This window comes from Lagenorhynchus albirostris, chromosome 6, assembly GCF_949774975.1.
Source record: "Lagenorhynchus albirostris chromosome 6, mLagAlb1.1, whole genome shotgun sequence".
Taxonomy (NCBI): Eukaryota; Metazoa; Chordata; class Mammalia; order Artiodactyla; family Delphinidae; genus Lagenorhynchus; species Lagenorhynchus albirostris.
In genome coordinates this window covers 66,735,292-66,761,434 of record NC_083100.1, presented here as the reverse complement: position 1 = coordinate 66,761,434, position 26,143 = coordinate 66,735,292, and the positions used below count along the sequence as shown (strand labels likewise).

The window sequence follows — 26,143 nt, the reverse complement described above, 5'->3', positions numbered from 1 at the left end:
GCTCACTTGGACGCCGCGGCCGAGGCGATTTCCCTCGGAGGTTGCGAAATACGCCTTCCTCCTGAGGCGGAGACGCTACAGGGTGTTTCTGATTCGGGCAGACCTCTCTCCCAGCACCTCGCCTTTTTTTCCTTTTTTTTTTTTTTTAAACCTCCAGCTGCGGCCTCTCTCCCCTCGCCTCCCACCCAACCAACTGCTGCAAAGTACAATATGTTGCGTCCACGCTGACTTGCTCGGATTGTACAGAGTTAAGCTGGCCTTATAGTCCATTCCCAAATTATCTGCTCCTTGTCTGGAGTCTGACGTCCAGGTAAGAACGCACTAGCACACCTGTTCCCAGGGAGCGTCTTTTCTATTGCTTCCTCCTGCTGCTCCCTACACCAATTTCCGTCAGAGCTGACAGATGAAAATGTGGAACTGTTAAAAAGCTTTTGTCGAGTTTTAGCAAATTTGATTACTGAGCATTCTTTGGTCAAGTGTTTCCGGGTGACTTTTCAGAAAAGGAGACTTGGAGAATGGAAAGAAAGATGGAGTCAGGTAACGAACCTTAAAAAGGTGGCGGGGGCTTCCCTGGTGGCGCAGTGGTTGAGAGTCCGCCTGCCGATGCAGGGGACACGGGTTCGTGACCCGGTCCGGGAGGATCCCACATGCCGCGGAGCAGCTGGGCCCGTGAGCCATGGCTGCTGGGCCTGCGCTTCCGGAGCCTGTGCTCCGCGGCGGGAGGGGCCCCAACAGTGAGAGGCCCGCGTACCGCAAAAAAAAAAAAAAAAAAAAAAAAAAAAAAATGGTGGCGGGACGGGGTGTCAGCGGATGGGGAAGGAAAGGCACTTAGAGTATCTGAGCTACAAAGAATCTGAAATGACCATCTGTTCACCCCTCTTACATTACAGGTGAGGAAGCAGGCCCAGAGAATATTCAATCACAAAGAGACAATACGTAGAGAACAATTTCAAGGATAGTTAGAGCGGTAATATAACGCAACATCTACTTCTCAAATAATTCAAGTGGTTCTTTTTTCATAAACATTTATATAAAATTATGAAGCATTTAAAAAACATAGAAAAACCTAAAGAGAACTATAAACTTCATATACTCTCCACTATCAAAGGAACAAATACTAATATTTTGTCATATTTTCTTCAAATTGCGAAAATAAACATTTAATATCACAACAGAAACCCCTTTACCCTTCCGAATTCCTTTCCCTACGTCGCTAGACTCATCCAATTCATGAAGTTTGTGTATATCTTTTGTATTCATGCTTTATATTTTAATTCATTCATTTGTAGCCATAAATGATATATAACAATGATTTGAGTATTTTCAAGATTTACAAAGATGGTCCCATACTGCACTATTTTCCTCCTAGCATTATTGTTTACCCAGTGTACTGTTTTCAAGATGTATTATATAGATTCATGCAGATACACAGTATATTCATTTTATCTGTGTCACTGTTCAGTTAGCCATCCTCCTACAGAAAGACATTAAGATTTTTTCTAATTTTGTACTCTTCTGGAGCATATTAAATGACAGTTTCTCTAGAAGTAGAATTATGAGGAAGTAGTTCATGCATATTTTCAACTTCACTAAATATTTCCAAACTGGTCTACAAATTGATAGCCCCAATTATTTTTCCACCAGCAGGGATGGAATTCCTGCTCTGCACTGTTAACATCAGGACTTAGTTTCTTTTTAAGTTTTGACGTTGTGATGAGTTTTAAAATGGTATATAAATATTGTATAGATTTGTATTTTCTTAATCTATAGTGATGTTGAGGATCTTTTTATAATGTTTAATGAATATAATTAAATATTTTGGTTATCCTCTTTGTTAATTTCATTTTTTTTTATCCTTTGCCCATTTGATTTGATTGTTAGTCTTTTTCTTATTCATCTGTAAGAGTTATTTATATATGTGGGGGGCCAACTGTATGTCAGTTACATATTTTGTACATATCTTCTTCCAGCTTCTTTCTTCTAAAATTGTGCTATTTTTTTCATGCAAAGTTTACAGTTTTGAAATATTTAAAATTAGTAATCTTAATCCTGATACAAGTACATTAAAAGAAAGAAAATTATAGCCCTTTCACTAAAAAATATAGATTTAAAATCCTGAATAAAATGTTAGTAGATTGAAGCTAACAGTGTATGAAAAAGCTAACAATATCATGACCAAGTTGAGTATACCCCAAGTATGAAAGGATGGGTTAACCCCCCAAAAACTGTAATTTCCCACATTAACAGATTACAAGAGAAAACGATGTAATTGTTTTACTAGATATAGAATAAAACATTTGATAATGTTGAATTCATGATTGGAGAAAACCTCTTTGTAAATTAGAAACAGAAGACAACTTCCTTAAACTGATAAACTATAGCAGATATCTTCATTAATGGGGAAATTTTGGAAGCATTTCCATTTAACTAAGAAATGAAACAAAAATGCACATGATAATGACCCTTATTTTACATGATGTTGGAGTCCGTAGCCTAAAGCAATAAGAAGAGGAAAAGAATTTATAGGTATGAGAATTGGAAACGTAGAAATAAAGCTGTCATTTTGGGATGATGAAATTGTTTAAAAAGAAAAATTCAACAGACTTTAAAGGAAAATATTAGAAGCAATAAGAGAATTTAGGGAGCTTAATAGATATAAGATTTGCCTGAAAATATATTAATTTTTACAGCAGCAACAAACAACTAGATATAATAATGAAAAAAGAAGCTAATTTATAATAGTGTCAAAGAATACCAAATACTTAGGAATAAATTCAACTAAAGACACGCAAACTCTTCAGAGAAAACTGTAACAATCAAAAGACATTAAATAAGGCTTGAATAAATGGAGAGAAATACCAAATTCATGGATAAGTAGACTAAATATTCCAAAGATATCAATTCTGTCCAAGTTGATTTATTGATTAAAAACTATTAGTTTCACCATATTGACCACAAACACCTATGGTGTAAATTTATACAGCTTGTAAAAGTTTCCTTTTTTTAATCTACCAAAGAACTATATTTGATTTTTAAAACTAGAAAGTAAAGTAAAATGGAGAATTTTTAATAAATTTTGTATTTCTACTTTCAGTGATAACTTTATAAATTTTTTCAATATATTAAATATTTGTCTGTGTATGTGACAGTGGTGACTTCCTTTTTGTGAATAGGGCTCTCTGGGTGGTTTAAAACATGTTTACAAATTCTTGATACTCCTCCCATCAAGAAGTGGAGTTTCATTTCCCTTCCCTGGGTGTGGGCTGGACTCAGTGACTTGTTTCTAATAAACTGCGTATGATGGAAGTGACATGTGTCATCTCTGATACTAAGTCATAAAAGTCATTGTGGTTTCTGCTTTGTTCTCTTTCAGATCACTCCCTCTGGGAAAAGCCAGCTGCAATGTCATGAGGACATTCAAGGGTCTCATAGAAGAAACTGAACCCTCTGCCAATGCTATGTGAGTAAGTCATGTTGAAAAATGATCCCTTAGCCCCACTCAACCCTTCAGATGTTGGCCCCAGCCAACATCCCAGATGCAACCTGAGCCAGGGCCACTCAACCAACCTGCTTCCTCCTTCCTCATCCACAAAAATGTTTACTGTTGTTTTAGACCACCAGTTGGGGTCTATTTGTTGCATGATGATAGAAAACTAAGATAGGATTTCTATACTATTTTTTTTTTTGGTGGTTAGTTTTTGTTAATTAATTTGCATTTTTGAATTTATTTTATTTTGAACAGTTTTAGGTTCACTGCAACACTGAGCAGAAGGTACAGAGATTTACCATATATGCTTTGTCTCCAAACATCCATAGCCTCCCCTATGAAGAACATTCCCCACCAGAGTTGTATATTTGTTACAACTGATGAACCTACATTGACATATCATCACCCACAGTTCGTAGTTTACATTAAAGTTTACTCTTGGTGTTGTACATTCTATGGGTTTGGACAAATGTATAATGATATGTATCCACCATTATAGTATCATACAGAATAGTTTCACTGCCTTAAAAATCCTCTGTGCTCAGCTGATTTATCCCTGTCCTCCCTCCCCTAAATCCCTGGCAACCACTAATATTTTTACTATCTCCAGAGTTTACCCTTTTCTAGAATGTCGTATAGTTGGGATCATACAACATGTAGCCTTTTCAGATTGGCTTATTTCACTTAGTAATATGCATGTAAATTTCCTCCCTTTTTTTTTCATGGCTTGGTAACTCATTTCTTTTTTTAAAATAAATTTATTTATTTTATTTTATTTATTTTTGGCTGCATTGGGTCTTTTTTGCTGCACACGGGCTTTCTCTAGATGCAGCAAGTGGGGGCTGCTCTTTGTAGTGATGTGCGGGCTTCATTGCAGTGGCTTCTCTTGTTGCAAAGCACAGGCTCTAGGTTCCTGGGCTTCAGTAGTTGTGGCTCACGGGCTCTAGAGCATAGGCTCAGTAGTTGTGGTGCACAGGCTTAGTTGCTTCACGGCATGTGGGATCTTCCTGGACCAGGGCTTGAACCCATGTCCACTGCGTTGGCAGGTGGATTCTTAACCACTGCACCACCAGGGAAGCCCCTCTCATTTCTTTTTAGCACTAAATAATGTTCCATTGTCTATGTACCACAGTTTATTTATCCGCTCACCCACTGAAGGACATCTTGGTTCCTTCCAAGTTTTGGCAATTTTGAATATTGATGCTATAAACATCGGTGTGTGGGTTTTTGTGTAGACATAGGTTTTCATCTCCTTTGGGTAAATACCAAGGAGTACAGTTGCTGGATCCTATGGTAAGCTTATGTTTACCTTTGTAAGAAACCACCAAACTGTCTTTCAAAGTGGCTTTTATATTGAATGGTACAATGAATGAATGAGAGTTCCTGCCAGCATTTGGTGTTGTCAGTGTTCTACATTTTCACCATTCTAATAGTATACACATAAGCACATATGATTGAATACATCGTTGCTATTATTATTTTGAACAAACTGTTATCTGTTAGATCAATTAAGAATAAAAGAAAGGGACTTCCCTGGTGGTGCAGTGGTTAAGAATCCGCCTGCCAATGCAGGGGACATGGGTTCAATCCCTGGTCCAGGAAGATCCCACATGCTGCGGAGCGACTAAGCCCACGCACCACAACTACTGAAGCCTGCATGCTCTAGGGCCTGCGTGCTACAACTACTGAGCCCGCCTGCTGCAACTACTGAAGCCCACATGCCTAGAGCCTGTGCTCCACAACAAGAGAAGCCACTGCAATGAGAAGCCTGCACACTGCAACAAAGAGTAGCCCCTGCTCAACTAGAGAAAGCCCGTGCACAGCAACGAAGACCCAGTGCAGCCAAAAATAAATAATAAAAAGAAAATTAAAATTAAAAAAGAAAAGAATAAAAGTTTTTATTTTACCTTCACTCACTCCTGCAATGCTCCTCTCTTGTTTATGTAGATCCAAGTTTCTGGCATATCATTTTCCTTCTCTCTAAATAACTTATTTTAAAATTTTGCAAGGCAGGTTTACTGGTAACAAATTCTGTCAGCTTTTGTTTGTCTGAGAATGTCTTTATTTCTCCTTCACTTTTGAAGGATACTTTTGCAGGGTACAGAATTCTAGGTTGATAGGTTTTTTTCCTCTCAGCACGTTAAAGATTTCACTTCACTTTCGTCTTGACTATGTTGTCTCTGAGGAGAAGTTGGATATAATTCTTACCTTTGTTCCTCTATAAGTCAGGTGGTTGTTTTTTCCCCTGTTTTTTTTCAGAATTTTTTCTTTATCTTTGGTTTTCTGTAGTTTGAAAATGATATTTAAGTGTAGTATTTTTTTGTATTTATCCTCTTTGGTGTTTTCTGAACTTCCTGGATCTGTGGTTTGGTGTCTGATATTAATTTGGGAAATTTTCAGTCATTGTTTTCTCAAATATTTCTTCTGTTCCTCTCTCTTCTTCTTCTGGTATTTCTATTGTCCAACTGTTACACCTTTTTTTTTTTTTTTTTTCGGTTCGCGGGCCTCTCACTGTTGTGGCCTCTCCCGACGCGGAGCACAGGCTCTGGACGCGCAGGCTCAGCGGCCATGGCTCACGGGCCCAGCCGCTCCGTGGCATGTGGGATCTTCCTGGACCGGGACACGAACCTGTGTCCTCTGCATTGGCAGGCAGACTCTCAACCACTGTGCCACCAGGGAAGCCCTGTTACACCTTTTGTAGTTGTCCCACAGTTTTTGGATATTCTGTTCTGGGATGGTATTTTTTGTTTCAGTCTTTTTTTTTTTCGTTTCATTTTTAGAGGTTTCTGTTTAGATATCCTCAAGCTCAGTGATTCTTTCTTCAGCCACATCTGGTCTACAAATAAGCCCATCAAGGCAGTCTTCATTTCTGTGACAGTGTTTTTTACTTGTATTATTTCATTTTGGTTCTTTCTTAAGATTTCCGTCTGTCTGCTTACACTGCCCATCTTGCATGTTGTCTACTTTATCTATTAGAATAATTAGCATCTTAATTGTAGTTTAAAAATTCCTGGTCTGATAATTCCAGCATCCCTCCCAAATCAGAGTCTGGTTCTAATGCTTGCTCTGTCTCTTCAGACTGTTTTTTTAGCTTTTAGTATGTCATAATTTTTTTTTTTGATAGCCGGACATGATGTACTGGGTAAAAGGAACTGCTGTAAATAGACCTTTAGTAACATGATGGTGAAGATGAGGGAGAGGAAGCATTCTATGGTCCTATGACTAGGTCTCAGTCTTTTAGTAAGCCTGTACCTCTGGACTGTGAATTCCATGCGTGCTTCTCAATACTCTCCTCCCCCGTAGTTGGAACAGGATGATTATAGTAGGCTGGAGATGTGTATTTTCTTCCCCCAGGTCAGTTAAACTCTGATAAAACCCCAGCAGGTTAGGCTCTAGTTAAATAGTTTATCCTGAGGGCAGACTTTGTTAAGAAGTACAGAATGCTCTGGAGTGTTTCAAAATAGCTCCTTTCCCCTTCTCCTGCAGGAAGCAAGAGGAGATTTTTCTCCAGTATTTACTGTGAGAACTTGGTTGAGCTCTTGGAAGTAAAATTCACAAAAGTGTGGGGGCCCCTTATGACTAGGTACCCCTGGACTTTTTAATCTCTCAGACTTGTAATGTTAAGTCTCCAGAAATTCTTCAGTTACAGCTCAGGTTTCCCTGTCTGGTGCTGGTTCCCCTGGAGGTTTGTGATTCCTTGTATTTGTCTGTTGGTCTGTCTAATTTTGGGGGCAGTGGTTTGCCCTGTGGCCTTACTTCTCTGAAGGGTCTCAGAAGAGTTGTTGATTTTTCAGTTTGGGTAGATTTTTACTTGTTTTTTCAAGACAGAGTGACATATTCCAGCTTCTCATATGCTGGATCAGAAACCAAAATTTCTTTATACTTATTTTAATGATCTTTCTTAGAGATCTTTTTTTTCTAGCTTGAAAATATTATTTGTTTAATTTCAAAAGTACTCTATTCAATGAAAAAACATGAGGAAGAAAGAATAGAACACATAGTCACTGGAAATCCTTCCATGCAGAGGTAAACACAGTGAGCATTTAGAGCCTTGCATTTTACTCAGATTATACAGTGTTTGAAGTAGAGGATAAGTGAATGTTCACATGCAGGTAAACAGTTTTTGAGCCTGTCTTAGCCCCAGATAAAGGCCATGGAAGCCAGACTTTCAGGAATGTTAGAGAGCCTAAATTTGAGCTTTTTATCAGATTGTATAATTATGTAAGTAGTATACTATGCTTAGGTAGAATTATTACTTTTCTTCATTATTTGGTTACAGTCCAGACTAGGTGACCTCTAAGAGCACCTGGCTGTTTTAGAAATAATCAGGGAAGGCTGTATCTTGGCAGAAGTGTGAATTTACAAAGCTCTCCCTGATAGCTAACCTGACTTCTTTCTGACATTAAGGTTCAAGTTTGGATGAGACTAAAGACAACAATTTTCAACCCACATCCCCAGGGAAGTTACTTTTTCCTCAACTTTGGAAAGGAGTCTAGAAGAGGAGTAATTTTGTTTTTTGTAAAAATGAATGCTTGTTATGCTCCACAGTATTAGATTATTAATTCTACTAGCATTAGTAGAGCCTTAATATGCAGAGTCTGAAACAAGATAAACCTTTCTTTTTTGCTTCTTTTAACCTTCCAAAGGTGGGGTCCTCAGTCTTTAGAGGTCTGGAAGGACTGCTCAGATACTTTTGGCTAAATAATCAAAGTATGTTCTTTTTAAAATGGATTTATCATCTTAAAAAATCATTCTTGTAACTATATTCTGTGATCTCTATATTACTCATGATCCAGGAATATCTTATTCTTGTGGTACTATGTTATTATTATTGCATAGTTAAGGTATTTTGATGTTTTCTAACCTAATTATTAGAATTCTGTAAGCCACTATAATGATATTTTTGGTTAGGAGTCAGAGTGGACGGGGCACTCAGGAATGAGTTAAAATTAGTGTAACTGTAAAACCTGGTTTGCCCAAGATAGTCCTGGTTTAGGCTTCTTGTGCCACTGTAATTATGAATCGCATAATCGCATTCTCCAAAGTGTCCCAGTTTTGAGGATCAGTTACAACATCATGCTACAGAGACACCTGGCGGATAATAATATCGAAATATTTGCATAGCAATTCATAGTTTTTCTTCCAGTGGTGTCCAAGCTGAGAAGGGATGGAAGATTTAAAAAACAAGGATCTTTGTTAATTCTTTAGTTAGTATAGCAGATTAGGAGTTGAGGGACTGGAATCAGAAAAACCTAGGGGTCATTCAAAGCTCAAGGGATCTTTGCTAGTTGCTTCACTTTTTGAGTTAATTTCCTTATTTGTAAAAAAGGAAAAATAACTACTTCTTTCATACGAGTAGTTGTGGGATTAAATGAAATAACCTATTAGTGTTAGTTTCCTACAGCTGCTGTAACAAAGTACCATAAACTGGGTGACTTAAAATAACAGAAATTTATTTTCACAGTTCTGGAGGCTAGAAGTCTAGCCAGATCAAGGTATCATCAGTGCCATGCTCCCTCTGAAACACGTAGGGGAATCCTTTCTTACCTCTTCCTAGCTTCTGGTGGTAGATGCATCACTTCATTACTCCATCTTCATATGGTATTCTCTCTGTGACTCTTCACTTACTCTTCCCTCTGTGTAGGTCTGTGTCCAAGTTCACCTTTTTATAAGGACACTAACCATATTGGATTAGGGTCCGCCTTAATGACCTCATCTTAACTTGACTACACCTGGAAAGACCCAAATAAAGACCCAATAAGGGTCTTTATTTCCAAATAAGGTCACGTTCTAAGGTATTTGAGTTAGAATCCAACATATCTTAATTGGAGGACAGAATTCAGCCTATAACAGTATTTTTAAAGGTTTTAGTTAATTGCTTGGCACAGAATATGCTCTCAATAAATGTTTGCTCCTGCTATATCCAAACAGAAAAATAATTTGTTAGGCTAAAATTATATATGGTAGAGGGAATTTTGGCTACTGCAGCAGAAACCGTCTTTATTCTTCCACCATGACAGAGGATTTTTGTCTGGACCATGGCCACTTAGAAAGAGGAATAAAATTCACCTTTTCACTTGCAGCTGGTTGTGGCTAAGTTAGGATCAAGAATGTAGGCAGAATATAAGTTCTTAAAGGAAAGGGTAATACCTTTACCTCTCTTTTGCTCCTTCCTGCCGGCTGGAGTACAGAGACACAATGGATGAAACTGGAGCTTTATCCTGAGCCAGCCACCTGTTGGAAACAAGGCTGAGTAACAAGATAGAAAGGATCTGGGTCCCTGCTGGTTATGCCAGATCTGGATTGTTCAGGTGATGTGAGATGAAAATAAAACTTTGATCGTGTTTAAAGTACTTTTATTTGGGATTTGTCACTTATAGACAAATCTAATCCTCATTAATACACAACCTCTGGGTACCAAGACTATCATTCTGATAGTCAGATAAGATTCATTCAATCTGGATATTTCTCTATTACAACACCTAATGTGGTCCTTTAACCGAATTCCTTGTGGAAGTGATAGGAGGATTTATTGTGCTTAATTAAACTCTGTATTAATATATATATACAGTTTACAATTACAAGCATATAAAATAAACTATAAATTGTTAGATTTTGATATTTTTAGTTTTGCCTTACTAATGAACTGGTAAGAAACCTTGGCTAATATGGCTGGGAATATGCTCTCTTCAATACGATGTTGGTCCTCTTCTGTGTGTCCTGTGTTGGTCCTTTCCTTAGATCCTTAGGGCCCTGGAAAGTACTGGTTGTCAATGTCTTGTTTCAGGGTCTGCTTCACTCATCACACAGATTCTTAGTCTTTAATCATTATCCCGAGAACTGACCCAGCAAAACAGCAGCTCTGACTTTGACTTGAGTGTATGCTCAGCTTATTCTGCTCTACTGCCTGTCATCTCTGCATCTGTGATAGAGAATGCAATTTTAAGTCTCTATGGAAACAAATATTCCTCTTTTTTTAATTGATAAGTCTTCCTTGCATCTTTAAAAGAATTTTATTGGAGTATAGTTGATTTACAATGTTGCATGGAAATAAATCTTTTTATTGGGAATTCAAACTCAAATTTGATCCTTCATGTTTGCAGCTCACAATATTTACTTTGTAAAATCAGAACCATTTCCCAAGCTCCAGAAGCTGGATGTGAATGGCTGTTACAGCTCAGTCCCTTCATGTCCACCGCAATGAGAATAACATAATTCATGACAAAGGTGGGCAAGCTGAGATTTATAATCAAAGAGTACCAGTTTTTATCACTTATTAATAAATATGCTCACAGTTTTGGATGAGGAAGCACACTCACATTGACAGGGTTGAAGAAATGAAATTGGGTGTGTGTGCCCTTTAGTGCTTTTCCAGTCAAGGTCATCTATGAAGGTTGCACTAAAATAAGTAAGGGCTCATTCACCTATGGTGATATTTCTTCTCCTTTTGTTTTCATGAAGTTTCATTTGCAATATTTTAGCCCCATGTCAGTTGAATTAAACTGAGAGAAAGGATATTGTGTACCCCTCAAGTGGGTGGATAGGAAGATCAGAGACCCTGCAAGATAGTACTCTCAACTATATCAGTTCAAGAACTTGCAGTCCTGGAGCAAAGAGTAGGGTGGAATTTCGGCAGCAGAATTGTTAGCGACAACTGTGACTCTGTATCCTCTCCCAGCTGGGGCATAGCCTCCTGCATGATGTGCACCAGAAATATTCTTTCTCGCCAAGAATGGCAAGTGGGGTTAAAATCAGGAAGTGGGAGCAAAGGCACAAAAAAGAACTTTATGACTAGAGCCAGGATTGCCCATAGTATAGAAATATGGAGCCGGCCAACTTTTCCCAAATCTCCTAATCTGATTTATGTCTCCTTCTCTCTGGTCTCAGGACATTTTATTTATTCCTAAAATACAATACCCAGTGCTTTACTTTGTGCTGTTGGTAATTGGAACTTATCAGTGGGCATGATAAGCTCCTTGAGGGAAAGGAAAGGATCACATTTATTTTGATCTATTGATGATGATGTTTTTTTTTCTTCACTGAACCTAGCACAGTGATTCATACAATTGCTGCTGCTCATTAAAAATGTACCAAATGGAAGAAACAATCTTGAGAGGAATCAGCTTGTAAAAAGCCTTGTTGTTAGGTGAGAATAAGTTTAATGTGGCCAGAAATAAGGACCATCAGGAGAATACTTCAGTAATGAGATTATGATGCTCATTTGCCTCGAGGGCCTCTGTGAAACTGAGAAAGTGCTGGCTCATCTCCATTTATTAGTGCAACCAGAATATTGGAAAAAATAAAGAAATTATGGAACAGGGTGATACAAAGTTGTGATGTAATCTTAAATATTTCCATTTAACAAACTAATGCTTTGTCTTTAACTGCAAAATACAGTGCATTGTCATTCTGTGATTCATACAATAATTATAGGATATATTAATATTTAATATATTTATTCCTAATGCATGAAAATGAAGTGGCGTTTTAATGAGACATGATTTTAAAATTTATTGTGAGTGACATAATTTAACCTCTATACTGTATCTCTGTAGCTGTATGTACAACTTCATTTAGAGTTAATGTCTAATTCTGAGAATTTTCAAACCTTGAAGACTCAAGCCAAATGACCCTTTCAACTACCTATGACAGGTGCTGTTTTACAAATGTTTGCTAGAAATATTTTAAATAGATGCAAAGGACATCCAAAATACTAACAGTTGAAGGCAAAAATCCATTCATGTTTCAAGAGGATTATCCACTCATCCTCCATAATGAGAAAGAATGTACAAGGCTCCATTGCATAAGGCCACTCCTGTCACATATCTGTAAGCTCACAGGCATTGACCAGAAAAACAGTGTAGGACCCACTGGATATGCTTACAATATTCATTTTTCGATTACTAGTTACAAATAAAGTTTTTGAGTATAGCACTCTCTAGGTTCCAAAAATAAGATACATCAGCTCTGCACTTTGAAGTCAACCTTCACTAAAGGATAAATAACTTGACTAAGTTGTATAAATGATGCACCAAATGAATGCAATAGATGCATTTGCTACAGCAATATAGAGGATCAAGTGATCATGAAAGGCTGGGGTGGATGGTCAGGGACATTTGATGGAAGACTGGAAACTGATAAAATTTAGCCCAGCAAAGACAAAATTTAACTCATAAACTAAATATCCTGATCTTGGATCTAAAACCCAACTACATAGGTCCATGGCGGGGGGACATGTAGGTTATCTGAAACTCATTTCAAAATGAGCTGTTAGTGCTTTTGGTTAACAGTAAGTTTAAAATGTTTCAACAACGTCATTGAAAACAGTTTTAACCAACAGTACTTGAAACATACTACACAGAACAACAAAAGTGGTAGTCCAGGCCATCTGTGTTGGTCATACCACACATGGACAAATGTTTTCAGCTCTGGAAGCCATGATTTGGGAAATTTACAAATATGCTGTGACATTTTCAGAAGAGAGTAATCAGAATGATGAATGGTCTCATGAAGCTTTAAATAGCTGGAGAATATAAGATTCAGGGAAGTAGGGAAGTAAAGATTTACTCAACATAGGAAATGGCTTTATAATCTAATTACCTAGAGATATACTCGGATAACTTGAGTGGTAAATTTCTGCTGCAGATGTTTAAACATGGGTATGACCATGGGCAGGGATGTTGCATGTTAGAGTGTGTGAGGAATGATGAAGGATAGGAAGGATGCTGGGTGTTCTTTGCTTGCAAGTAACAGAAACGTACTTGAGCTTTCTTAGGAATGAGGAGAGGTGGTTATTAGAAGAATTTACATAGTGGATTTAGGACTAGAAACTTGGCAGTGTTCCAGATAGCCATGACTGTTTGCTTTCTGTGTTTATCATGGCCATAGTGATCTTTATTTCATGGAAATTTGGCTTCTTTCTGTGGATCTATCCATTCCTCTCTTGCAACTGGCCAGCTAGTCACTCAATTTTCCTGGGCAAATTCTGGAGGAAGTGAATTTGACAGGTTCAGCTAAATACCTTCACCTCCATTGAGCACAGCCTTTTGAGCTGTACCTCCTCCTGGGAAGTTGCCAGCCTAGAGATGAGTTTTCTTTGGGTTAGGTTCCAATCTCTTATCCAGTCAGTGGCCAGACCATTGGACTAAGTACTATGGCTTCCCTGCCAAACACTGGGTAATATGGCTGAGGAAAACAGTTTGAGCTAAAGGTGGGCCTGGGCCATGGCCTGAACCATGGCCAGTATAAATGGAAACACTACATATTTTTCAGTTTCCTCTGGAACTTGTAATTTCCCAATTCTGTGATGCAAGGTAGGATTGGAGTTGGACCTTGATCATTAAAAGTAAGATAAGGGGAGGTTATGGCAATTCCTGATATGAAAAATAAGGTGGAAACATGTATTATTGGGGTAAATAATATAAAAATAAAAAGTGTGTTTGGAATGAGAGAAAAGCAGATTTTAGTTAGTTTTATTATTATTTCTCATTATTTTTCAGTTTGTAATATTGACCTTTACTATATACTTTCCTCCTGTTAACTGTGGAGGTACCATGTATATACTACTAAACAAAAAGTAGAGAAGGTACTCAATTTGTCGAGATGTAAAATATTTTTTAAAAATATGAAACACTATGAATATTTCATAAAGTTAAAATCATATGTTGTAGTAAGTGGCTTCATTCTTATTAGTGGCTGATTTCTCTACATTAAAAGTCATGTGGGAAAATGGAGTGAAAGCAAGAATGAAACAAAGCATTTTTTACTTGATCCTTTCTTTTTTTTAAAAAAGGCATTTGTTTTAAATTTTAGTTCATTTTGCTTTAATTTTCCCTTCCTCAGCTGTGTTTTTTTTCCCACAGTTATTACAACCTATCTCTTTCTCAATATGAGACTCTATGATGTTTTCTAGAAAAATGTCAGTGTAAACAAAGTGTCCTCTTACCACATAGCCAGTCAGGAACTCAGCCCAATTATAAAAAGAAGTTTTAAAATAGTACAGGCAAGAATGATAAGAATCCATGCATATTTGTTCTAAATACTACTACCTTCTTCAGCTTAATGTCCAAAAGGACCTGCATTTCCCTAAGGGCCAGAAAAAGAGCAACGCAGAAGGCGGTCACATTCTCACGACCTTGCTTTGCAGGGACCTGACCCAGATGTGGTGGGAAACACAGGACAGCAAAGCCCTTACTGAGTCTCTGTATGCATAATGCTGTCCTGGCCTTAAGTGTCCCTACTACAAAGGCAGAAAAAATGGTAATTTAATAATGTAAAACATACTGCAATTAAAAAGTAAATTATCTAAAGGGAAGAACCCATGGACTTAATGATTGGAAATGTGGAATAGTAGCAACAACCAGAGTAAGTAGACATAAGACTGTGTCTGTATGTGTGTGTGTGTGTGTGTGTGTGTGTGTGTGTGTGTGTGTTTTAAAATTTAATGTAAAAATCAGAGAATTTTTTTGGTATGGAGTATGTCCTATCAAAAAGTCTATAAATTTTCCCCACGGGTGACTTCTAGGGAAAAATACGAGCAATCTGATAAGTTTAATGCATCCCTTTCCCCAAACACACACACACACACACACACACACACCCCAAATTAAATGAAGAAAATGAAAATAAATCATGTACACTTTTGCTCTTTTCTGTCTTATTTCCCATATGGGGAATTGCCATAACCACACCCTTATCTTACTTTTAATGATCAAGGTCCACCTCCAAACCTACCTTGCATCAGGATTTGGGGAATTATAGGTTCCAGAGGAAACTGAAAACTATGTAGTGTTTCCATGTATACTGGTTATGGTTCAGGCCATGGCTCAGGGCCCCCTTTAGCTCAAACTGTTTTCCTCAGCCATATTCCCCAGTGTTTGGCAGGGAAGCCATAGTAGCTAGTCCAATGGTCTGGCCATTGACTGGAGGAGGGATTGGAACCTAACCCATAACTCTTCACTGATTCAGCTAGAGGGAAAAACAACAGCATTTTTTTGTCATTTGTCCATTTTTCTGTACCCTACTTGAAGATATATTTCCCTTTTAGAAATTCCTTTTGAAATAATTTTCTCTTTTAAGCATTATGTGACTATATATACTTGTTTTATGTAAGTCTCATTTATCAACTTCCCAATTATTTATGGGTAAAGGTAGGATTAAAAATGATGTTAAAAAATGAAATGTAAAATGCACCAAACTCTGAAATTATTATTATGCCATAATCCATTTGTGATAGGTTTCTGTTTTGATTCAAATGACCTCTAGTCACTTTTCTGATAAGCCACTGACATCTTTTCTTTTAAAATTAATTAATTAATTTTTATATTTATTTTTGGCTGTGTTGGGTCTTCGTTTCTGTGCGAGGGCTTTCTCTAGTTGAGGCAAGAGGGGGCCACTCTTCATCGTGTGCAGGTCTCTCACTATCGCGGCCTCTCTTGTTGCGGAGCACAGGCTCCAGATGCGCAGGCTCAATGGTTGTAGCTCACGGGCCTAGTTGCTCCGCGGCATGTGGGATCTTCCCAGACCAGGGCTCGAACCCGTGTCCCCTGCATTGGCAGTCAGATTCTCAACCACTGCGCCACCAGGGAAGCCCGACTGACATCTTTTTATGTATGATGTGTCTGCTGCTAAGATTCAAGGGAGGCAACCCCTTCACTGATTCCAGTGATAATAAAAATATTAACAGTCAGAGAAACATGGTCTTTGGTGGTTAAATGATTCATAATTCATTTTGCAAGATCCAGTGATTTAGTCCTTAAAGAAGTAGGAAGCCCAGGTCCTGGGATCAATATTGTGGGGACATCTGATCATCTAGACTTCTATGTAGTCAGTTTGGCTACACAGCATCTCTAGAGAGTTACATTTGGGGTCCAGAGGATGGTACAAATATTTAAAAACTTTTATCATCATGTCACCAGCCAGCCCTAATAGAGTCTACCTCAGGAATCTTGGAATTCTCCTTTTTTTCCCTCTTTTTTTTTATTTTAAAAAATTTCTTCCCTCTACCAATTGCCTCAATCCATTCTTCCTTCCTCTTTCTTCCCAGAGGCTAGGTTCCAGTCTGGGTGTAGTGATGTGGACTCTTTACTGTCTCCACGCAGAAGAACTTAGGTGCTTCTTATTGTGCACAGTAGAACAAGAAAAGGCTAACTCTTCTTAACACTGTCAGCTGCTACTTACAGTCTAAATCATGTGCACAGTTTCCATATGCTCTTTTTAAGATCCTCTCTCTACCATTTTAGTTTTTAATAGCTACACACATTTTAAAGAAAGGAACAGCAGCATCTACATTTTAGCAAAACAACTCTGGTCTCAGTCGTAACTGATGGAAGCTTCATTTTCTAGGCAATCTGATTGGAACCAGTGAGGAGGTGACTGGAGGCCAGGGGATGGTCATGGTGTTACCTTGCTTGTTTCAAAGTTGCATTGGCGTAGCAAACACTGTAATTAAAACACAACTTCATTTTTGTTTCTTGCTTCTCCGCTTCAAATTTATTCAGTAGGAAAATGTTCCCTCATTACCAAATGGTATTTCCAATAGCCCCTATGACAATTAGGTAATAGACTCTTATGGTCTCAGAACTTTTCCACCAAGGTTGTTTACTCCCTCAGAAGCTCCTGGCAATTTGGCAGTCCTCATTTTAAGTGTATGCTCTGAGTTTTGAAAAAGCCATACATCTGTGTAACGATCTTGCCAATCAGGATATAGAATATCTCCATCACCCCAGTGAGTTTCCTGGTACATTTTTATGGTCAATCCTCCTCCAGCCCTGAGCTCAGGCAACCTCTAATCTGCTTTCTGTCATTATAGATGAGATTTTCCACTGTAAAATTTCATGCAAATGAAATCATATAGTATGTATTCATTTGTGTCTGGCTTCGCTAACTTAGGATAATGATTTTGAGATTCATTCATGTCAATGAGTGTATCATTAGTTCATTCCTTTTTATTGTTCAGTAGTATTCCACTAATTGATACAGCATAATTTGTTTATCAATTTACTTGTATATTTGAGTTGTTTCGCGTTTTCAGCTATTATGAATAAAGCTATTGTGACCATTCGTGTACAAGTCTTTGTATGGACAGTTGTTTTCACTTGGTGAACACTTAGTGGTATTTTTGAGTAACATGGTAAATGTATGTTTAGCTTCATAAGTGATGTACAGTTTTGCTCTCCCATCAGCAGTGTATGAGTGTTCCGGTTGCTCTACATCCTTCCCAATATTTGATATTGGCAGCTTTAAAATATTAGACAACCTAGTAGATATTAGTGAAACCTCATTTGATTTTAATTTGCATTTTACTGATGACTTTTATGAAGTATCTTTTAAAATAGTTTGTTCAGACACAGTACCCACAATTCAAAAGACCCTCAATAAATTTTTGTTGAGCTTGTATTAACTGGATATAGAAAATGTCACTCATCTCAGGAATTGAGTAAAGTTTAAAGCATTCTCTGGTATTTATGAGTCATTGAGCAAGTTATGAAAGGAGGGAGCTAAAACTAATTCTCAAGAATTTAAAAGAAATTGTATGTTCTCTTCTGTCTGTCAAGTATGATCTCCAGGCAATTGCTCAAGGCCACATAGGTAGTGCCAGAATGAAGGTTAAAAGCCGCTCATTCTCAATTTAATTCTCTTTATATTTAAATCAAGATAAATTTAAAACATGGATTTTTTTTGTAAAGCAACTATACTCCAATGAAAATTAATTTAAAAACATTGATATTTATACCATTTTATTGAATTTATGTTTTATTCAATTACTATTTTGCCACAGTTATTTCTTTAGCTCTGTGATAAAAACTTAACCATCACTCAGAATTTATTGCCCTTCATGAAAATGTATTTCAGGTTTCAGATAACTTATTAAAAAATGAACCTTTAAATGTGTGTTTATTTGGAGAGACCTACATATTAGGTAGTATCTTTGTTTCCTACCTTATTATTTTTTAAGCAATTATTTCATAAGCATTTCAGAGGTGAATTGCCTAAAAAGACAGTGCTCTGTGTATTACCCCTCAGTTCTGTAATTGCATTTAGCGTTGCCTCAGATGAGCTGTATTTGTGCTATGTGCAGCTAACTGATAGGCTGGGACACTCCATTGCACACCCCAGGGCATCAGTCCATTTCAGTGCTTTGTTAACATTAAGTAGCCAGTGAGAAAAGATTTGATAAAAGTCCCTGATTTTTACACACAGAAGTTCAGACAAAAAGTTGCCTGAAGTAAGATTCTATTTAGGCAAGGAAATACAGGAAATAGAGCATTCTAATAAGGCTCAGATGTCAAGAACAGGAAACTCCTGTTAAGCATGTTGATTTGGCCATTTTGATGGAATTGTTTACCCCAAACCTCCTCCTTTGTAGTATTCTTTAACAGAAAAAATCACTTAGCCTTTGAGGCATATTTTAATTATTATTCCTCTCTAACATGGCACATTACATGGACAGCTCATTTTAAGTCTGATTTTTTCTTATTCTGAAGTACTTGCTTTGTGTATGCTTTTTTTCTTCATTGAATTTTAGTGTACATTGAGAAGTGGCCTCTCAAATCACCAGCCCCACCCTGGTCCGTGGAAAAATTGTCTTCCATGAAACCGGTCCCTGGTACCAAAAAGGTTGGGGACCACTGCTTTAAAACATTTAAGAGGTATAGCTTTGGCAGTCTCTTTTGTTTAATTGCGCAGGACTTCATATTAATTTGAAAATATTTCAAACTACCTTAAATCAGCCAATGGGCTATGTTTTCTCTTTTAATTTGTGTTAGTTTGATAAATATTTTGTTGAGTGTTTTCTGTGCATCAGCTGCTGAAACAGATACTAGGGATGAATAGGAAATGGGCCCAGCTCCCAAGCACTTCACCATGTGGCTTCAATTAAACAGAAAACGTTTCATGGTAAATAGTAGATCCTAATAAAAGCACGCTGTGTGCTGGGACTTAAAAGCTTGCCTTTGGGTAAATGATTTAATCTCCCTGGACCTCATTTCCTCTCTGTGAAACGAAAGGGTTGAATTATATGGTATTTTATGTTATCTAACATTATAAAATCATTTTACCAGAGGTGTTCTGGTCCTGGGCCCAACTGCCCTACGTTCAATCCTCCTCTCCTATATACTCCGAGGGTGCAGATGATCCCCTCCAGGTGACTTTTCCAGGCTCCAGTGTTAGCTGACATCTGGCAGGATTAAGTCAGGGAGAGGCTGGCTTAAGTCAATGGTGGAAGACTGGAGGGCCGGGTAAAGACTGAGTTTGGAGGAGAAAGAAATCAAGATCACCCCCTCCTCTTCTCAGCCTCAGATGGCTTCTCTCATGGTTTTTATCTCCTTCACTGCTCCAGCCTCCACTGCATCCAGACCCACCACAGTTTCTAGTTTCCATAGGGTCATCCTGGCCTCTTGGTTCCAGGAATTGCCTATTTTCCCATTATCCGTCTAGCTTAAGAAAGATAAAACTTTCTGCTATTGCCCGTCGCCAGGGTTATTTTATAGTGCCCTGTTAAACTCTCAGCCTCACCATTCTCCATGAACCTGTGTATTTTCCATTCCTTCTTCTGTGAACACTGGAAGTTGTTTCTGTTTTTCTGGTTAAACTGTGACTAATCCGCAGTGTTTACTTCCTATTTACTTTAGAGCAGTGAAAGTGCTTTCAACAATTCAGGAAGAAAAATATAAGCATGGATACATTCACTGAGCTGACCCAAACTAGTTCTTACCGTGGATACTGGCATCAAAAAAATGTTTGTTTTATGTCCCTTTTGGTTGAGTATTGAAGGAAATACAGGATCCACTTTTTTATTGAAGCCGCCAACTTGAATCTTTTGAAAGTTAAGTCCCAAGTAAATCAAGGTGCGGGAAATCTTTAAAGAAGTACTACATTAGAGGACTTCTCTGGTGGCACAGTGGTTAAGAATCTGCCTGCCAATGCAGGGGACACGAGTTTGAGCCCTGGTCCAGGAAGATTCCACATGCCACGAAGCAACTAAGCCCATGCACCACAACTACTGAGCCTGTGCTCTAGAGCCCTTAAGCCGCAACTACTGAAGCCCGCGCACCTAGAGCTCGAGCTCCTCAACAAGAGGAGCCAACGCAATGAGAAGCCTGTGCACCGCAATGAAGAGTAGCCCCCGCTCGCCACAACTACAGAAAGCCTGCATGCAACAACGAAGATCCAACACAGCCAAAAATAAATAAAATTTTAAAAAAAGTACTACATTAGATTGTGTGCTTCTTGGTTCTTAGGGCAAATGGCTTTATTATAGCTTCTACATCTCTTAAACATGTCACTTTTCCACCAAAAGTATTAATGAAAAATAAAATTATAGTGATAAGTGTATTAGCAACCTAATGTTTTGGTAAAAGAAAGAGATGTAAGAAACTGTTTTAAAGACTTGGCTAAGCACTGTACTTTTCTTGCATCTATTTTATCTCCACTGTCTTTAGGTTGCTAAGATACTTTCTTCATTTCTGGCAGTTTCACCAGGAGAGGACAAGAATACAAACTGAGGTGATTTCACTTTTAAATGATATGTAGTTGTCTCTTGTGGAGATTTTTAAAAATTTAATTTATTCACCAAAAAAGAAGGGGATGGGATAAAAATTCACTCTATTTCTCCCCCCCACCCCAACTTTGGATATAGAGATAAGAAGAAGAGACATTCATGGTGATTGGATGACAAGGAAAATAATGGTATCATTGCTGATACATTGAGAATCTCATAGAGAGGAACTAGGTAGATACCCAGTGAGAAGGTCAGTGTATTTGTTTCCTGTGGCAGGTGACTTAAAACACACACTTGATGGCTTAAAACGGCACAGATTTATTTTTTATATTTTTTGAAAATTAAATAATTATTTTTTAGTGAAGTATAGTTGATTTACAATATTATACTAGTTTCAGGTGTATAACATAGTGATTCAATATTTTTATATTATTATAAAAAGAGATTATATTCTGTTTAAAATTATTATAAAATATTGGCTATATTTCCTGTGCTATAGCCCCATTTTAAATATCTAAATATATATTCTAAAACTTGATGGGATCTTTGGCACCAAGAAATTTAGTGAATAATTCAAACCAACTATTATGTCATGATATCGGTGACATGGAGAGATGATCTTTCACTTCTATTTTTAAAAAGTAACCTGAGGGTATATATTGGTCCCCTCTGCTATATCAGTCAATCAGAGAACTGGTATCTTTCCATATGCAGAAATAATACATTGCTGTTGTTGTAGCTGAAAATATTAAAATTTAAATTACATTCCACCCTGCTGTCAAGATTGTATTAACCAAACTTAATATACAAAAAATGACAGTACAATAAAATACGGAGTATGATAAATCACTAAGCTCCTCTTATTTCATATATGTGGAGAGAGGGTTGAATTTAATGCTTGAATCTCCTTGTTCAAACTTGTCTGAATGTCCTAACATTTGTAGAAAAGCAGCACAGATTTATTAATTCACAATTCTGGAGGCCAGAAGTCTGAAATCAGTATCACTGGACTTAAACCAAGCTGTCAGCAGGGCCACATTCTCTTTGGAGGCCAAAGGGGAGAATTTATTCCTTAACTTTTCTAGCTCTAGTGGCTGCTGGCATTCCTAGGCTTGTGGCCTTACCACTTCAGTCTCTGCCCTAGGGTCCCATTGCTTTCTCCTCTTGCGCGGTAAAATTTCCTTCTGCCTTCCTCTTATAAAAAAGACTTGTGATCATATTTAGGGTCCACCTGAATAATCCAGGATAATCTTTACATCTCAAGATCCTTTATCACTTCTGCATAGAACTTTTTGCCATGTATGGTAACACTCACAGTTTCGGGGTATTAGGATTGGGACAAATTTGGAGGCCTTTATTCAGTCTAGTATAGTCAGGGAAAGTGTGTAAAGAGGCTGGTGTGACTTATTTACATGCGGTCTCTAAGAGTCTTATGAGACAGCAACCAAATCGGGGATAACTCCTATCTTTAGGGCTAAGATCTTTTAAGGATTGGAGAATACTGATTACTTCTAAACATCCTGAGTTTCATGATGGATATGAAAATAATATACCCTTTGGGGTGGATGAATAAAAATGCTACTTTATTAAAACTGATAGAGGCATTTTAATATTTGTTCTGTGCATGTTGTGGAAAAGTGTGCATTCTTTATAATGTCAAGTTTAATTATGCCTATCACTGATATTTTGTAATTCTTCTTGTAATTCTTATAATTCTTCTTGAAATTGTTTCATCTCCTTGATCTACTTGTTAAAAGTTATGTTAAATTTTAAGTAAATTTTGATTTCTTTCTTAATAGTTTATATTTTATGTATTTCTATGCTATATGTATTACTCACAATTACTATATTTTTATTGTGCACTATAACTTTTATAGATATATAATAATAATTTTTTCCCATTTCATATTTTTGGCCATGATACATGACACTTTGATTCTAATGTTTTTACTTCTCTGCTTCTCTGACTTTTAAATATTTATTTTGACTGAAGAAACTTTCTGAACCTCTTTGAACCCCAGGGAAATTTCCAACATTTCTTTCTCAATTTGTTTATATGTATGCTTCCTGTAATTAACAATGACTTCAATTTTACCTTTTGATCCAATCTGACGGTATTTTCCTCTTAAGCCATTTACATTTACTATGGCAAATGATTTATGGTTTTATTTTGCCATTTTATTTATTTATTTATTTATTGGCCATGCCACATGGCGTGCAGGATCTTAGTTCCCCGACCACGGATTAAACCCAGGCCATGGCAGTGACAGCGCTGAGTCCTAACCATTGGACCACTAGGGAATTCCCATTGCCATTTTATTTTATAATTTATGGTTTTTACTTATTGTTTCTTCTCACCTGTGTATTATGTGTCACTGAAAATTATCTTTTTCCTATTACTTATTTTTTCCTACAAGTATTTGTAGAATGTGCGTTTGTCCCATTTCTGTTCTATGGTGTTAGCTTTATAATTTACATATATTTTCTACATATTACATAAATGTATAATTTTTATATATAAACAGCTTAATATATATGTAATTTTAAACCAATGACAAGAATATAAGATTACTCTTAATTCTCCTGTATAACACAAGACTCATAAAGTTCTTACTTTCCCCTTTTTTCCTCCCTCAAAACACGTATTACACTACCAAATGTAAAATAGATAGCTAGTGGGAAGCAGCCGCATAGCACAGGGAGATCAGCTCCTGCTTTGTGACCACCTAGAGGGTTGGGATAGGGAAGGTGGGAGGGAGACACAAGAGGGAGGGCACATGGGGATATATGTATACATATAGCTGATTCACTGTTATACAGCAGCAACTAACACAACAATGTAAATACTCCAATAAAGATGTTAAAAAATAAATAAAATAAATAAAAAAATAAAATAAAAACACCAAAAAAAGCCACAAAAACATGTATTAATGATTTTATTTAGATCAAATTCTTTGACATTAAGAATTTCTTTTTTTAATATCATGTATTCTCTTTCCCAAGAAATATTTTTATAATTATGTAACACAGTTGTGTTAAAAACTACTGATTACATATTAATGCTAATTTTAATGGGTGAATTACATGTTACCAATTTTTAAATATATAACCTCTTGAGATTTTATAATTTTTATTTGTTCTTTTAGTCAGCTGTAGTAGTTTTTCAAGTATCAAGTACTTTTTTTTTTCCAAGCAGTGTCAAAGGATCCTTGCTTTCCTGGTTTCTAATAAAAATTTAACTAGCTTCAGGTTTTTTTTTTTTTTAATATAAATCATTTCTCTGCAAAACTCAGTAGAACAGTATTATTCAAATAATGATTCTTGGGCCATCTGCCTCAGAATCTACAAAAATACGGTCCAGGAATCTGTATTTTAAATAAGGTTTCAAAGTAATTTCAAATTTTAAAAGCTATTTGCGTAGAATTTGCTCTAGTCACTACTGAAATTTAGTGTTATAAAAAGAAAGTGTAATGTCAACTTGAATTATTTTTCCCTTTGTGTATTGTTTGTAGTTTCTGCCTGTAGGAATTTTCATTATCCTTGAAATCTGTAAATATCAAATATATTTGTAGCTGTGGGTTACATTACATTGATTTTGCCTGATTGGCCCTTTTAAAATAGAAACAGGTATTTCTTTGGCTTAGCATAATTTTCCTCTATTTCTTCTTGATTCATGTATGTGACACATTCCTTCATGTATGTGTATCGGATCTCTTCAATTTAGTGAGCACATCTATCATTTTTTAAAACTTTTTATTTTGAGGTAATTACAGATTCACAGTATATCGCAAAAATAGTAGAGAGAAATCTTCTGTGTGCTTCATCCATATTCCCTCAATGGTTACACCTTACATAACTATATTACAATATCAAACCAGGAATCTAATACCGTGTTAAATGCCATTTTATCACATACATAGATTTGTGTAAGCACAATCACAATCAAGATATAGAACTAGTCCACCTACACAAAGATCTCCTTCCCTTTATAGTCACACTCCTTACCCCTTACTATCCCTAGTCCCTGGAAACTGTTAGCCTGATCTCAATAGCTATAATTTTGTAATTTGAGAATAAGTGAAATCAAATAGTATGTGACTTTTTGAGATTGGCTTCACTCATCATAAAGCCCTTGGGATCCATCTAAGTTGTTGTATGTATCAACAGTTCATTCCTTTTCATTACCGAGTAGTATTCCTGGGTGTGGATGTTCCACAATTTGTTTAGCAAGTCTCTTAATTTCTTTATTATCTTCAACTATTAATACATTTTCTTTTCCTTTTAGTTCTGGAAAAATTTCCAAAGTTGATATTATAAATTATCCCTTTCTCCCTATTTTAAAGGAGTTAATTTACTGTTTTTTGTTTCTGTGGGCTTTCTAAATTTGACATGCACATTTTTGCCCTTATGAAACTACTCTTAATGATCTCAGATTTTTCTCTTTACATAGATTTAATGACTCAAATCTTTGTAATGATTATAATTAATATGACTACATTGCTGATAATATAAATTATAATTTTTAAAGTGTTTTTATGTTTCATCCAGGCAATATAGTGGAGCGGCTTAAAAGCATGGCTCTGGACTCAGACTTCTCTGTACAAATCCAAAGTCCCTCGTTAAAGTTGGAACACCTTTTGATCAGAGCCAGCTGTGCTCGTATTTGCTGCTAAGTGGGTTAATGAGACTGAAGTTCACTAGACAAAAGAGAGATGGCTACTCAGTGAGGTGAGTAAATACAAACACCAGGTGGGCAAGTGATCACCACCTAGGTTTTTTAAAACTCTGTTGCTTGTCTTTTGTTATCTGAAGGTTTGGTAAGTCATTCTTCAACCTGTACCACTCAGAATTAACTATATATAATCCATGACTGGAATGATTATATTTGAAATCAGAACCTGGATGTATGCAGTGTGAATAGGGGTGTCTGAGAGGATGAGTACTTTATGAGAAAACATTGCATTGGGAAGAAAAAGTACACACTTGTCCTAGGATAGTGATATGGCACCAGAGTCATTTCCCCCCCAAATTTTTTCATTGTTTTAAAATACACATAACATAAAATTTACCATCTTTACCATTTTAAAGTGTACAGTTCAGTGGTATTAAGCACATTCATATTGTTCTGCAAACATCACCACCATTCATCTTCAGAA

The 26,143-nt window shown here is 36.8% G+C and overlaps 1 long non-coding RNA gene across 1 annotated transcript; it reads left to right on the top strand.

Annotated features, from left to right (window-relative positions):
- The first annotated feature begins 161 nt into the window (after positions 1-161).
- On the top strand, positions 162-25,709 carry LOC132522339 (uncharacterized). The gene is made up of 3 exons (XR_009541171.1): positions 162-310; positions 3,374-3,460; positions 25,536-25,709. It is a non-coding gene; the product is annotated as an uncharacterized LOC132522339 (long non-coding RNA).
- Positions 25,710-26,143: the final 434 nt, after the last annotated feature.